This window comes from Protobothrops mucrosquamatus, unplaced genomic scaffold, assembly GCF_001527695.2.
Source record: "Protobothrops mucrosquamatus isolate PMUCROS unplaced genomic scaffold, P.Mucros_1.0 scaffold573, whole genome shotgun sequence".
NCBI lineage: Eukaryota > Metazoa > Chordata > Lepidosauria > Squamata > Viperidae > Protobothrops > Protobothrops mucrosquamatus.
This window is the reverse complement of record NW_015386875.1, coordinates 181,582-197,163: the sequence shown is the minus strand read 5'-3', so window position 1 is coordinate 197,163 and position 15,582 is coordinate 181,582.

The following is a 15,582-nucleotide window of genomic DNA, read 5'->3' as shown; positions in this document are numbered from 1 at the left end:
AGAGAAAGAGATGGAGCAGAGCCAGCTAGGGGAAAAGTTGCCTGGGGAGATCTGAGGGGAAAAAAAAATTCTCCTCAGATACTGCTAAATTGGGGTTGTTCAGAGGTTGTAACTCAAGATATCTTGGTGACCAAGTTGAAGTTCAAACAGTGGAACATAAGGTTTCTTTATCAATGTCTTTTTCCTTGAATGTTGATCTAAACAAAGGAAACATATGCCTGGGAATAACACTGCCTTATCCAAGTTCGCCAAACTATTCAAGGTTATCCTGCTCATGAAAGAGAAAAGTGTCAAGTCAAATAAGCCAACCAATATCCTGTCTCCTACTCCTACAGCTGAATGTATTTCACTATTTCTCATTTATTAATGCACCACCCCAAAATGTTTCATTTTCTAACCTTCATGAACAAGAAGCCAGATTTACTGTAATGTAGTTTATTTGCCAGAAAACCAACAGGACATTTTTTCAAGATTTAGAAAAGGCTGCAGTTCAGTTTGAGAAGATCTGATCTAATGCTCAGATTTTTTTTTTCCCAGAGTTTCAGATTTTACATTTTATTGGGCTGGTTTTCTCCTCCCCCTCCCTTGGTCTTTTCATGTGGTCTGTAGAAAGCCACTGCCATTTATAATTATGCTTGCTGGTAAAACAAGATATAATAATAAAATCCGATGGTACTGCGACAGAGATAAAACAATTATTTTAGAAGATCAGCAGGGTGGCCTATTGAACAGAGCTCCTTTCCCACAGCTTTGATTCTGTTTGTCTTCTAGTTACTGAGACATAACAAAGTAAGAATAAAACAATAAGCTTGAGAAACCAAGGCTGTTTATCGTGTAGCTAGAGTGAGTATGAAAGCACAAAGCTTGATGGGAGTCTTATGGAATTCAGATAAGAATTCTTTGTCCTGAAGAAAGATTTGTTTTTTTATAAACAGATTCAAGGAGCCTTAGTGGGATTCAAGTATTAGTTAGGGGCCAGAAAGAATGATTATTTGGCTCCCAAAGAAATAATCAGCTCCACCTGGGACTATGGCTTCATTCTTCTAATTTGACTCCAGATGTGAATCTGGTACACTTACCGGACACTTTGTTTATGCTGTACATAGTGTTATTCATTTATATGGAAATATTCTAGAGGTAAACATTGGGGAGGAGTTTATGGAGAAGAAGGGTCCAAAATCCAGGTTCAACAACATTTTATTCCCTCTTTTAAATTAAACTGGCAGGAGTAGCCAACATCCCAGAAGACAAGCTCAGGATTCAAAAAGATCTCAACAAACTTGAACAATGGGCCCTATCCAACAAAATGGGTTTTAATGTGGAGAAAAGCAAAGTTCTACATTTAGGCAGGAAAAATCAAATATATAATTAGGTGAGACCTGGCTCAAAAACAGTAACTGTGAGAGGAACCTTGGAGTCCTAGTGGACGATCACTTGACTATGAGGTCAGCAATGTGCAGCAGCAGCCAAAAAAACTAATACAATCCTGGGTTGTATAAACAGAGGCATAGAATCAACATCCTGTGAGGTATTTGTACCGCTTTATAAAACCCTAGTGAGACCACACCTGGAATACTGCAATCAATTTTGGTCACCATATTTATAAAAAAGATGTTGAGACCTTGGAAAAAGTACAGAGAAGAGCAACTAAGATGATCAAAGGCTTGGAGACTAAAACATATAAAGAACAGCTGCAGGACTTGGGTTTGGCTAGTCTGAAGAAAAGAAGAAATAGGGAAGACATGATAGCAGTATTCCAGTATTTGAGAAGCAGCCACAAAGAAGAGAGGGTCAAATTATTTTCCAAAGCACCAAAGGGCAGGACAAGAAACAATGGCTGGAAACTGATCAAAGAAAGAAACGACCTGGAATTAAGGAGAAAGTTCATAAAAGTGAGGACAATTAACCAATAGAACAGCTTTCCTTCAGAAATCATGGCCGCTTCATCACTGGCGGTTTTTAAGAAGACACTAGAGAGTCCCTTCCAGCTCTATTCTATTCTATTCTATTCTATTCTATTCTATTCTATTCTATTCTATTCTATTCTATATATATGCTCAGCTAGGTGGCAACACCTAACTGATTAAAAAGCCAAACAGGATTGTACATGTTTCATACCTGAATGGGAGACCCCCAAAATACCAAAACCGTGGGCTGGATTGAGATGTCAAAAATACCTTTTAAGAGTATACAATGCTAAATGACTTTTGTACTGTTGATAAGAAATACGTAAGTGTGTCCATGAAGTCTGCAAGACTTGATTTTATTCTGTTATAAGAAATATGAATAACATTAACACACTAAACAAGGGCTGAATGATCTACATAGATTTTCTTCCAACCCATGCCATTTAGTTATAAGGGAAGACATTAATTCCCAGCCAAGGTCACTAGCATCCAAACTCTCTGCAGAATGTTGGGGGTGTTAGCTTAACATATTTGAAGAGCACCTGGTTAGCAAAGGCTGAACTTAAATATGGGAGTGATCCACAAGTTACGAAAACTTTGTATCCTAAGCCTATAAAGACTGGCATGCATGTATTGAAAAGATCCATAGATGCATGTTTCCAAAGGTTTATGAATGATAGGCTATATCACCCATATTGTGTCCATTTGATATGAGCTTTCTTTATGTGGTTATTCACCAGACTTCGTATGGGATCAACCCAGCCAAGCACATCTTAAAGGCTACGTGCCATAATCCAACAGGAACTTGATAAAGCTCCTGTCTTTACTACCTACATAAGACTTGGAATACATGTTATTAAGCATCTTATAGGATGCTTTCGGGTATGTGGCATTCAGTTTGGTGGGTCACCAATTAGTTAAGACTGCCACTTAAGATGTATGGTACATTGTAGTTCACAATCTAAGTTACTTATATACATAGATAAGAAACCCTCAATAATCAGTTCCTTCTTGATTCATGTACACTTGCTTAAATATGTAAGATTTACTAATAGGGAGAAACTATATGAAACCATCACTGGTGACATGGATTCAGATGCTCATTTTCTTTTTGCTATAAAACACATTATACTTTTCTCACAACAAAACTGCTTTTTTTTTCCCCTCAAGGAAATGCATCTAACATTAAGGCAGCAGAAGCAATCTCCATGTTGTTTTGTTAGTAATGATGATGTCATGATTCAAGTAAGCTTAAAACTGTGAAACAACATATGCTCACAATATTTATGTTTGATCAGAGTTGGCAAACTGAGTTTGGTCTGTTTGTTTTCTGTATTTGGCATTTAGAAAAGTTACAAAGCATGGGATGGCAGTGGAATAATATTACTTATGTGCTTCACAAGTGAAACAACGCTGATGTAAATTAACTGGTTGTATTACTTCTCAGTAGATATTTAAATTCATGTCTTTCCAGACTAATCCAAAGTACTTTCACTTGGATGATTGCCAGCACTACCAATCTAAATATACTGGGAAGCTACTGTGGTTTTCCTTAACTTTTATTTCTAATCTGTGAAAGGAAAAACCATGAAAAGAACAAAAGGATGATATGGGAAGAGGATTATAATTGATATACAAAGTCATAATATTTCTTGACTGTGCAAAAACAAACAAACCCAAACCCTTCCAATTATGCCACCCTGAAGAAGGATGGGAAGAAGAAAAATAAGAATCTGTGCTGATCGTGCCAGTAATAAAGACCACTACACTCGTCTAAAACCTTTTTACAAGATCATCCAGGCTAATACTGAACTGTATTTTTAAATGGACCCAGCTGGACTTTTATGGCTGATTAAGATTTCTGTTAAACAACAGGCTACTTTAATTTTTCTTGAGAATTTTTTTTGGGGGGAGGGGGGGTAGAAAGTAAAGAAAATTTATCAATAGCTGGAACAGGTGGCTCCCAAGCCACATCATTGTTTTAGCGAAACAAATTGAACACGATGCAGGCAGTGGAGTACAATCAGTGTGTTTTTCAGGAAGTAATTCTAGACATCTCAGCAAAAAACAGTTCAGATGCTTTCCCACAAGAAGCAGCAAAATATGGATTTTTCCAGATGGTCCATTTTCTTCTGCCCAGTGGCTGTTGGTCAGTTAACGATGATCCTTAGTTAGTTTATTTCCTAGCAGGTTTACTTTTAACTCACGAACTATTTTCATGCTTTTAAATAAATATTCAAATAGATATTAGCCATATTCACTTCCTTAAACATCTAAATCATGCTTTGCATGCAGAAATAATGCTGGTTTAACTCCATGTCTATAGGCAGGGTAAATTAAGAACTTTTCAAATCCCAGAGAGGCACTGTGACTGAGTTAGACAAAAGATGGGTCGTTTGATCCAACCCAAGTGGCTTCCATGTTCCAGGCCTAGAATTCAGTTTTTCAAAAGATGGTTATTCCTTTTGAAAAACCACCTTTGAACAAGCTATAGGTTAATTACAGATTTATAATCAGAAATCCATAAATAAATAAATAAATAAATAAATAAATAAATAAATAAATAAATAAATAAATAAATAAATAAATAATAAGTGAGTGAGTGAGTGAGTGAGTGAGTGAGTGAGTGAGTGAGTGAGTGAGTGAGTGAGTGAATTGTACTAGAAAGGTTGTCATTAAATTAGTAAACCATTATAAGTTCAATATTTCTGGTTCTAGAGTAGACTGATCACATAAGATACTTTGCGAATGCTCAGGTTTTAAATCAAAGTCACATAAGCCCCTGTGCCATCTTTCCATTTGATCCTCTGCAGCCTTTCCAAAGTTGCCATCAAATGATAATGTTTAAACTGTCAGTAGGTAGATATAAAATCACAGTAAAATCACAGTAAAATACAAGTTATGACTAAAGATGGGGAAGAAGGGAGGGGAATATATGGGCGGGGTGTGGGAACTGCTATTAATTGATCAACCACCTCCAGTGTGAAATGCTCCCATCAGGACCTCAAACCAACTGGTAGAGCTAGGTCTCCAGGTAGAGCTAGGCTTTTATGAAAAGTCAGGGGGGTGGAAGCTAATCTCACCCTGGAGGGCAAGATATTCCAAAGGGCTCGGACCATGCCAGAGAAGACTCTTCTCCTGGACCCTGTCAGCTGAAATTCCTTGACTGACGGGATCCTCAGGAAGCCTCCCCTACCATCATAGAGGTGAGACAGTGAGGGGTAATTGGCAGAAATATGATTGATGAGCACTATAAACAAACAAACTAAGCTTGCTATCAAAATATTTTCTCTGATCAGCTGAGATATTTCCTATGAAATGTCCAGAGAAGGATGGAAAGCCACAGCCAGACTCCTTTTCCTGCCCAAAAGTACTTTTTTAGCTGACAATATATGTCATCTCTGTGCCTCCACGTTTGGGCTTATACAGGAATTATAATTCAAGTATCTTGGAAGACTCTTGATGCAGGAAGATTAAGGCAGTGATTAATCTCTCCCTTTTAGTAGATCATCATAAAATACAAGGAAGCTCCCTTTATGCCACACTGCAGACAGATATCATTCAGCCTGTGTCTTTTGCTATTAATTCAAAATGATATTAGATTAACCTCACAATACTTTGCACTTGGCTGAGTTAAACCATGTTTCATCAAGTATCCTTTTGCTGAAGTGGTCAGATCAGGGTTTCAGAAAGGACTATCCCTTATCCCTTGCATTCAATCATGTATTAATTAGAGGTATAATTGCCCTTAGAAATGGAGGTTCAATTTCACACTCTTATTTAATAAATACTTGGCAGACCTCTTCAGCTCAGTCCTTTTGTACTGATTTTTTTTCCTGAGAAATTATTTTAGCAGAATCTTAAGACTGATAGAAACGATCAGGAATGGGGCACAACTTAGAATAGTAAAAACCAAAACAAAAACCAACCCTGTACATATCTTTAAGTTTACCCAGATGGAGGCTTTGTGAAGAAAAATAGAACAGAAAAAAATTAAAATACAGAATATAATATGTTATTACAACAGTGATTTGTCTTCATTTATTTTTAACCACTTGTAATTTTTTTTAATAATCTATATATATCTTTAGGTTTTTTCCCCCTTGGATTTTTTTCTTTTATTATTTTAAAAGCAATAAAAATATTTTAAAAATCAATACTGGAAACTTTAACAGACCCGAATCCTGTAACAAAATGACAGTGTTGTTTTTTATTTATGTAGCAAAAACTCTGAAATATTTCCATTTAAAAGACACCATAAAAAGAGTCAGAACAATTGAGAACTTGCAAGGTTTTTAAACTGCAGCAAAGAGATTATACATTGTGGAAGACAAGCTGCTGGCAAAAAAGCTGGTGTCATTTCCAGCTATGCTAATTCTCTTTATGTTGCAGTGATTGTTGGTTTACCTTCAAAACTTTTAAGGAAGTAAGAGAAAAAGGGAAAGTATGAAATCAAAATGGAGCTGACTAGTTGCCATTCCACAGGTTTTCCAAAGCTGTGCTTGTGTTTTTAAAAGATTAATAACAAACAAACAAATAAGTACCAGAGAATGAATGGCCTCTTAAGAAATAAGAGCATTGCTTTCAAACCCTTGGAAGACTTTCAGAAATGAGAAATGATCTACAGACATGACTTTCTCTCCAGAGCCAAAACATGCTCTTTAGTTTAACGTGAGGGAAATCTGTAGCTCATTTCACCAGTAAATGGAGATGAAACATCTGGAACGATCACACGTTTCCCCCAAAAAATATCCTAATGCCATTCTTTTGGATGTGTGACCTGAGTCCAGCTAAATTATGGGAAAAGTGGGCTAATAGTGCAATGATTAATATATTCCAAAGAGGCATTTATTTCAGTCTGCAAATATGTTGAAATCTGCCTATAAATTCGAGATATACTTAATATATAAATCTACCTAAAAATTCAGAGTACATGGTTTTCTATGGCATTTATAGCACATTACAATATAATTTGGAGAATAAAAAGTGGTCAGGACACGTGCTTTCTGAAGTTTCCCATTTTATTGAAATCCATTTGGTAGAATTTGACAATGCAGTTGATGTGTCCCATACAATGGTTTTGCTCAATTACTGGAGGTTTTCAAGAAAAGATTGGAGAACATTTATCTTGGGTGGAATAAGGTCTCCTCCCTTGGGCAGAGCGTTGGACTAGATGTTTTTCAAAGTCCCTTACAGCTCTATGATTCTATGATTCTTTTTACTTTCTTCTTTTAAGACCCTACATGTGTTATATTACCTGATCACTGAGTGTAATCTTCTCATTTGGCCTATAAACATAAATAATTTTTTACTATTTCTGCCTGATGTGTAGAAATTAAAGTCCAGTGCTGATATAGAGAATCTCAATCCAATGTGATACCCCAAACTTGTATTAGATGGCAACTCCCATCAACTCTAGTTAGCCTTTCAACAATAGTCAGAATGGCTATGGGAATGTTGGCAGGTGTAATCCAACACTTTTGCACAATACAACTCTGGGAAATGCTGCACTAAGGAAAAACAGCAGTTTGCAAGAATTTGACCTTGTGTGTACACGAGTAGTTACAAAGTTAGAAAGCTTCATGATTTCCAGACTGTACTGTTCACATAATTTATATAATCAGTATATTTGGTTACATCATTTCCTGCTTTGTTCTAATAATTTACAGAACACCAAAGAAAACCTAGGATGTTGCCTCTGTTTAAAAATCAACAGCCAGTTACTGATTAACCAGAAATTGTGCCTTGCAGTTAATTTGTTAAAAAGAACAAGAGACTGAGATTGTGGGTGTGATTATTTCTGGCTGTTGATTCTTGGCAGCTGCAATGTTATATCCAAGAGAAAAAGCATTTTAGATTCTTGGCCATAATGAACTATAAAACCAAAGAATCCTGATGCCAATCATACAGAATTGAACAATTATGAAAAGAGAAAAGGAATAATATAAATTCTTTTCTTTCTTTTGTTTTTGTTTTGCTTTGTTTTTACAGGAAAATAAAAGTATTGTCTGTGCATAACTAATCCATAGGAATACAAGATTGATATTTCAACCCATTCTACAACTTTTTATAATCTTCTTACATACAGATGTATGGCTGGCAATAGTAGGCAATATGAAAACTAAAGATAAAATGGAGGGAGTTAGCTATTCAGAATATTAACTTCTAGAGATTCTGTGAAGAGAATTCCCTTTCTATCATCCCAGAAGTATAACAGTAACACATTAAAAGGGTAGCAATTCACATTAACAATATACAAATATATACCCAAAAGATAAAACAGAGCCAATGAATAATCAAAGAACAAAACCTGGTAAGGCAATACTAATCCAAATCTTTTATCTTTTCCTGAATCTCTATTGCTGAAATCTAGAATAGATTTCAAACACAATGGAATGAATGTGGGTTCTCTTTATTGTGCAACTCCAATGCTGTTGGGAGAAAATCTCTGTGGAAATTATAGGGAAACAAGGAAATGTTCACGACTGGATCCAACCTGTAGCTCACTCAGAGAATTTGGGATCTGTCAGGCTAAACCCAAGAACAATGTACAACAAGTCAGCCAGAGTTCAGTTCTTTATTTGCTTACACACAACAGGCAGAAGCTTGCCAGACTAAATCCTGAATACTTTCAGCCTAATGGATATTTCCTGGGAGATTCCAAGGTATAGTTATTCTTTCTCTCTTCCTCTGTCTCCTATCCAGCTCTGGGCTGGGCTGCCTCTTTCTGGCCCCCAATTTTCTGGAATGTGCTCCCTCCTTCCTGGGAAATTGCTGCTTCACTGTAGTCCATCAAACCAGCTTGCCCTGTGTAGGCATCATCTCTCAGAGAATCCACGTATATGACAATGCACACATAAATATACATAAACACACATGAGTATACACACATATATTTGATAGAACACAGAACATTGCATGGGATAGTGGTGAATAGCTATAGCTCAGATGTGGGCTGAGAGTGGAAGTTCGTTCTCCAAGATTGTAGGTTGGTTTTCAAATATTTTGTGACCAGTCAAAGTAATATCTTCAGCAAAGTTTAGGGAATGTCAGTATTGGTGGTGTTCTGCTTATAAGGACTTTGTGTGGTCTTGTGATGGGAGGGTCAAGTCAGGAGAGGGTCAGGTGATGGGTCAGGTGAGATCTTGTGGTGGGTCTTATGATGAGGTCACATAAGATGAAGGTCATCAGGAGGTGGAGGGTTGTGTGGATTGGTTGAGGGTCTGTGTCATCACTGGTTGGTTGTGCAGTTCTTTTGAATTCTCAGGGATTTGTAGGCTGGTTATATGTCGATGTGTCTGTTGCTTGTGGAGGTGATAAGTTATAAGATTTTACAGGGATCAAAGATTTCACTGCATATGTAAATGAAGATTGGGTGGTTAAATAAGAATTCCTTCACAGATCCCTTTAGTTTGATAGTTGCACTCTTTTCAGAATGTGACAAGAGAAACTATTGGATTGCCTAGTGCCTGCTATTTCTTTAAAAAAAAACAGGTGTTATTATTATGCAAGGCCAAACACACTATAAATGTTAATAATGTCAGAGACAACTGTGTCAGTGGTAAAACTGAAAGGAACTTGCTGCCTTATGCAGTAGCTCAATTTGGAAGAGAAAGAAACTTGACTTTAAAGCTGGGGTCTTCAAACTTGGCCCTTTTATGACTTGTGGACTTCAACGCCCAGAATTCCTCAGCCAGCATGCCTGGCTGAGGAATTCTGGGAATTGAAGTCCACAAGTCATAAAAGGGCCAAGTTTGAAGACCCCTGCTTTAAAGGCATCTGAATCAATCCCTAGTTCAAATTAAATTTGGAATATTCCTATGGAGCTCAAGGATGTAGCTCCATTTGCTATGTGCAGTTAAAGAACAAACTTTTTTTTTTCATTTAGAAGAAATTGAACAAGGATTGCACAAAACATCAAACACTTTCAGTGCCATTTTTCTCCATGAAAGTCAAGTTAACAATTTTCTGGCCTTAATCATATGTGCTCCAGAGATCATTGTGACAGGAAAGTAATAGTGGTGCGTTTTCCTCCCTTTCTTCTTCTTCCCAATAGCCAAATGAGCCCAGGCAGGCATCAGGTTGTGGAACACTGCTTAAGAGATTTACCTACTTATACTATACCACTGAACAACCTTGCCTTGGCAACATTTTGTTCCCTGCCCTGTCCCAAGGAAGATGCCTTCATCTCATCCTCAGCCATGAATGAAAAAGCCTTTAGATTATCCTTAATGGCATCAGTGTTACAGTTGTGTTTTCTGTCTTATTTCATCATCATCCAAGAACAGCCTCAAGGTGGGTCGGGACTTAGGTCTGTTAGGCTTTATCTCCCATTGTCTAGGAAATAAGTCAGATGACTGACAGGGACTTGAAAGAGAGTCAGTATTGTAGGAAAAGGAACAGCCATGGGGACAAAGAAATCACGCTGGAGTAGTTTTCTACCTATTCAAGCATGGGTAACTCAACTGTAGAGAAAGTCCCTTTAAGAAGAAAGATAGCTTTTACTGGTAATCAGAACATGAAGTACTCGGGGAACTGTATCGACTTCAGTACCAGATATTCTTTGAGTTAATTTTAAGGTGTCATATGGTTATAGAAGGTGAAAGGGAAAATCTCTGTTTTCATTTCTTGTAGAGTTCAGAGATGTTCCAATGCAATGAAATGCAATAGAAACATTGTATTGAGGGATAATTTATGAGGTCTTTTTGTTTTTGCATTAGTGTTACATGAATTCAACCTCATAATAAACCCACACTGGATTTCTTCAGTAATCCAAAAATTATGTAATCCAAAATTATGCATGCCAGTTTCTGGAAATACTGGTCCCTATGAGATAAGGCAGATTAACAATCAGATTTATTACACATCCCTACTTTTGAAATAGATGCAGGTATATGGTAAAAAAAAAGAAGTAAAGATCCAACATATACTCACATGGACAATAATATGAAAATGGTACCATTTCTTTCTTATGAGATTTTTTTAAAAAAGAAAATCTAGTCTGATTTACAGCCTTCATGGTTTTCCATCATCAAAATCCTAGGCATTCTATCCCTGATAAATATTTTTGACATCAACCAAGCTGGATATTGTCATATAAAGGTCATCGGATTTTCTACTTAGGAAGGGGAGTCTACAAATTGGGTGGAGCTTTGGAGAATTTGGAAAAATAGTTGACTGAGTTCATATAAAGACAAATGTTTCTTATTTAACAGAAGAAAACATGGAATGGGCTATCCATTGGCATACACATAACTATTAGGAGTATGCATGCAAAATAAAAGTGAATTTACAACTAATTAAATAAATTCTTAAGGAAGAAAGCAGACCAGATTTCTGCTTTGTACTGAGATATTGAGATAATTCTTGTTCCTTTCCCCCACGTAGCCATAGATTCTTCTAATGCACATATACATAATTTTTGTGCTTCGTTTGGCTTGTATCATCTCATTAAAACGTTGCCATGTAAATGTATCATAAGTGTTGCCTGAAGATTTCTGTCTCATGCAAAATTTAGCTTAAATTCTTCTGGCATCAAATACTTTCTTATGCACAAACCTTCTGTTTGCTTTGCTGACATTCCTTCTTAGTTGGCTCTCATGGTGATTCATTATCTCGTGATATGGATTTCCAAGTATCATCTTTGCATTGATTTTTATATCTTTAATAACCTCTCCACTGAAGATGGCTCCACTTGGTGTCATTGATCGCATCAAAAATTCAAGGCTTACAGAAATACTAGAGGGCTAATTGGTAGTAGAACATTTCAGACTTAATCTTAATGTGGTCTTAATCTTTTGCACTAAACCTACCTGGAGTTTTGTTCATTGGAACTAAAGGGGAAAAACTGAGTATTCAACTGAAAATTACCTGGTTTAAGATACACAAGACACACAGAAAACCCAGATAGTTGAATTTGGAATCATTAAAATCAAGCTGCTTTTGGCAGCTGACTTTGAAACCCTGGATTATCAGTGTCTTTCAGTCCTAAATCATTTTACTCTCTATAACCATAAAATGAATATACATCTGCTGTCAGACAAAAGACAGTCTGTCTAAGCATCCGTTTTGAGGTTTAAATGCATTGTTCGTATAGATTGATATGCCGTTGTGCTCCTGATTTAGCAAGTATACATAGAACCATTTTGCCTGATCCCAACATTTACAAGGGCCTATCTTGAATTCAAAGGCCATCTTGGTATTTTTTTTTCTGGTTTGGCAGCTCATTCCTCGAACGACATGGCCAACCTGAAATTACTAGTCAAACTTGCATTTATTTATCGACCTCCTATGCTGCCCATCTCACCAAAGGCAGCTTTACAGACATTGAATAAAATGCACCATAAAATGTGAAAACAATAAATAAGGATCTTAAATTTAAAATTCATTAAAATACAACTAAACAAGATGGAGATGGAGGGAGAAAAGTGGGCAAAGTGGATAACGGAGTAGAGCAGGCAACTCAATGTGACTCCAGGCTAGTTGGCACAGCCATGCTTCAAGATCTTTCAGAAGGCCCAAAGAGTGGAAATGAATCTGACCTCAGGGCAAAATGTTCCAGAGGGCGGGAGTCATCGCAGAAAAGGCACCTTTCCTGGATGCAGCTAGCTGTAATTCCTTGTCTAACAGGGTCTGCAGCATGTACCTTCTGCTAGTAAGGGTGGGGTGGACTGGTCCCATTGGGGTGAGCTGGTTTCTCAGATAGCCTGGATCTCTTCATGTAGGCATTCAACAAATTGGAGTCATACAAATATGTTGATAATGCAAGCCCTGGACAGTTACTCAATACAGGCATAATCTCACAAAATTTGGAATGTATAATCTCACTGTATCGGGATGTTCAATTTGGAGAAGACTGCCTCAAATGTCTTAGCCCAAAGATGCTTTTTCATGAAGCAAGTGGAGTTTCTTATTTTTCTTTGAAGTCATTTTGCTTCTCAACCAAGAAGCTTCTTCAGAGCTCGTGAAAAAGCATCTTTGGGATAACTATGACCTGGGTGACTGAGAATCTCCATAGACATTAAATGTCTCAGCTTTTTTATGTGTGTGTGATTTGTTTTCTGCTTATCCAATGGGTACACAGGCACTGATGCTAGCATTTGGCAACTAGTGGCAAATCCTGAGACATTAGAAGGGTGATCCACTTCTAAGCTTCTACTGTTGGATCCAATATTCCGTATGTTTTGCAGGTTTCCTCTGCATGCCTGTGAGAGCAGTGGGAGGCTATAAACAATGCAGACCAGCACACTGAGCTCCTTCTAAGACAGGGGTGTCAAACTCGCAACTTCATGTGACGTGTTGCGACATATCGTGACTTTTTTTCCCATTGCCGGCATGACGCATCCGTTTTGCCATGACGCATCCAGCCCGTGGGCCAGCAGTTTGACACCCCTGTTCTAGGGAGTCAGAGGCACATCATTTTAACTCCAGCAGCCCAGACCTGAGAGATACATCTTGAGATAAAGCCAGCATGATTAAAACAACTGAGGTTGGGCACCTACATGGCAGCCAGATCTATTCCTGCAAATGATTTTGGGGTGGTAAAGAAGTTTTATGGAAAAGAATTAAGGTTGCAACATTTAATTCATTAATTTGATAGATGATTTGATTTGTTTAATTATTTAAAATGCTACCTGGCAGTTTCAGCTACCTTAGCTGGGGATGAGAAATAATAAGGGTTATTGTACAGCAGCATTTCTGATTAACCAGGCAGGTTAAGGGGAGGAAGGGGAGAGGGGGGATATGTTGTTTCAATCCCTTCTAAAAATGACAGATCCCCAAAGCCATTTTAAAAACATCACTTACCCTCCTTTGTCATTGACCTGGGTGCACATGGTCACAGTGGATGAAATTATACTCGCTTGTGTCTAAAATGAAAGTATGACTCCTATTTTAACACAAACTGTAATACACACACATCTAATAAAATTAATGGATTAACTGAATGAAAGACTAAACTTTCTATAATCCAATTTCAATCGTAATGGGATTTTAGTAGCAAAAGTGAGGTAATAGTCATTTTTTGGGGGATATACTATATAAGTATATATTGCAACAATGGCAGGAGCAGAGTTTTATTTCCAACCAAGATCGGTAAATTGGGCTATACTAAATATTGCTGGATATATATTCCCATCATCATTGTCTGTTAGGTGCATGGTCTGGAAGTGAAGGGAGTTTGTTGCAAGTTGTCTGTATCTATATATTACTAAAATACTTGTAATCTTTATCTGGATAAAATGATACATCATAAGGTGACAATTTTTGAACCAAGGTACCTCAAGAAAAGAATCCTCAGAGCAATGAGAGATTTACTTGTCATCTTGCTAACAAATATTGAACTAACCATCGTTAACAATTGTATCCTCCAAATCAAGTGATCAATAATCCTAAAATCATGACTGATAAGAGATACCATGAACAAGCTCTTCTACATTTCCAAGAAAAAATTGAGACATTCAGAAAAAGACTTGAAGAATATAACTGACCAAAACAAAAAAATGGTACAATTAATTAAAATGGTCACAATCAGGAATTACTGCATGAACCACAATACAACAGAGAAAAACAACAATAATTTATACTATACAATGAATCCCTACTGAATAATTTTCATTGAATAGGAAAGATATTTTTTATTGTCCTTGTTATTATCTTGATCCTCGCTAAAGCTGGGGAGATGGAGGTGTTCCTGTTGCTTTAGCATCATCCAGTACTGCAGCAACATTGAGGCCTGCTGGTAGGACTGCACATTCAAGATTCAAGATACCCCTCAAAGTGAATTTAAATGTTCTTTGTAACATGAAAAAAACCTCCAATATTGCAAATTTGTTTCAACATGCAAGATTTATTGTCTGGAATGAGAGCATGATTAGGAAGGATAGCTTTGAAGCCATAGACTGGACTCTACTTGATATATGTGGCAAGAATGAGACATTTTGGGAAATTTCTGTCAGCTTCTACCAATTGTAGAAAGACGAAATGATGATGGTGTAAATAATTTATGTATGAAAAAATCACAATTATGGAGAAGCTTTGCCAAGTTACAATTGAATAGAAACAGGAAGTTGAGTGAGAAAGAAGGAAAATATTTTAAGTTCTTATGGTGGAGATACCATAAGAAAGAACACCAAATTCAGCAAAATCAAAATGAGGAAATAGAATTACCTGAAGATGTGGTTTTGCCTTTAAGAATTATGGAAGAATGTATAGATTTCACCTATCCAGCATTTGACAATCTTACAGAACTCTTCTTCAAAAACTATATCTTGGTTCCTCTCAATGAAATGATGATAAAATCAATTCCACATGCACTGAGCATTTCCCTGGAATGATGAAAGAATATTGTTCCTTAAATGCTGTCAGTGAAGGAGCTAACACTATTCCGGACCGCGCCCCCCCGCCGCAGGGAGACGGAACCACCTAGATGGTTCCGTCCCAGGCGACTGATGGACCCAGAGAGGTTCCTGACGGAGGTTGGGCCTTATCCGGGGGATCTGGTCCATGACTCGGCGGAAAATCAGGCGGCGGCTTGGGAGACAACTGCCGCCGCTGCATTGGACCGAGTCGTGCCTTTGCGGCCTCTGACCCGGCCTAGATCTCGTCTGGCTCCCTGGTTTACCGGGGAGCTGAGAGAGATGAAACGCCGGAAAAGACGCCTAGAGAGCCGTTGGAG